General features: G+C 57.5%; 1 protein-coding gene across 1 annotated transcript in view; it reads left to right on the top strand.

Moving 5' to 3' along the window:
* ASXL2 (ASXL transcriptional regulator 2) overlaps positions 1 to 831 on the top strand; it is a 43,033-nt gene that overhangs the window by 39,284 nt on the left and 2,918 nt on the right. The gene's annotated exons all lie outside the window — the stretch shown is intronic.

The following is an 831-nucleotide window of genomic DNA, read 5'->3' as shown; positions in this document are numbered from 1 at the left end:
GAGACCAATCACAGATGCACCTGTTGCATTCCACAGCAGCAGATAACCATTGTTTACATTTTGTTCCTGAGGCCTCTCAGCTTCTCAGGAGGAAAGATCCTAAGGAAAGGATTTTTCATAAAACGTGTCTGTGACACCACTCAGAGCCATGGGGTTTGCAGCACCCCAAAACTGCCTGGGAGACATCCGAGGGTCAGACAGGTCTCTTGTCTCAAGGCAGGGACAGGAGGGGTTTCTCCAAAGGGATTTCTCCACCACCACCAGTTCTCTCAGACCAAAGTGCAAACACCAACCTGTGGGTCGGGTGTTCCCCGTGTCTCAGCTGTGCTTCTCTCCTGGGTCAGGTGTTCCCCGTGTCTCAGCTGTGCTTCTCTCCTGGGTCAGGTGTTCCCCGTGTCTCAGCCGTGCTTTTCTCCTGGGTCAGGTGTTCCCCGTGTCTCAGCCGTGCTTTTCTCCTGGGTCAGGTGTTCCCCGTGTCTCAGCCGTGCTTTTCTCCTGGGTCAGGTGTTCCCCGTGTCTCAGCCGTGCTTTTCTCCTGGGTCAGGTGTTCCCCGTGTCTCAGCCGTGCTTTTCTCCTGGGTCAGGTGTTCCCCGTGTCTCAGCCGTGCTTTTCTCCTGGGTCAGGTGTTCCCCGTGTCTCAGCTGTGCTTCTCTCCTGCTCTCTTGCAGATTCCCGTGTCCAGAATCTCCCCGATGCCATTTCCTGCGGGCCAGGTCTCTCCCAGGGCGTGCTTCCCCCTGTCCCTCAGCAGTCCTGGCAGGACAGGGGCCAGGACCTTGGCCGACATCAAGGCGAGAGCCCAGCAGGCCAAGGCTCAGAGAGCAGCAGCC

Source organism: Geospiza fortis, unplaced genomic scaffold (assembly GCF_000277835.1).
Source record: "Geospiza fortis unplaced genomic scaffold, GeoFor_1.0 scaffold150, whole genome shotgun sequence".
In the NCBI taxonomy this organism is placed as follows: Eukaryota; Metazoa; Chordata; class Aves; order Passeriformes; family Thraupidae; genus Geospiza; species Geospiza fortis.
Note: the sequence above shows the minus strand (reverse complement) of the source record. Positions and strands in the feature narration are given on the sequence as shown.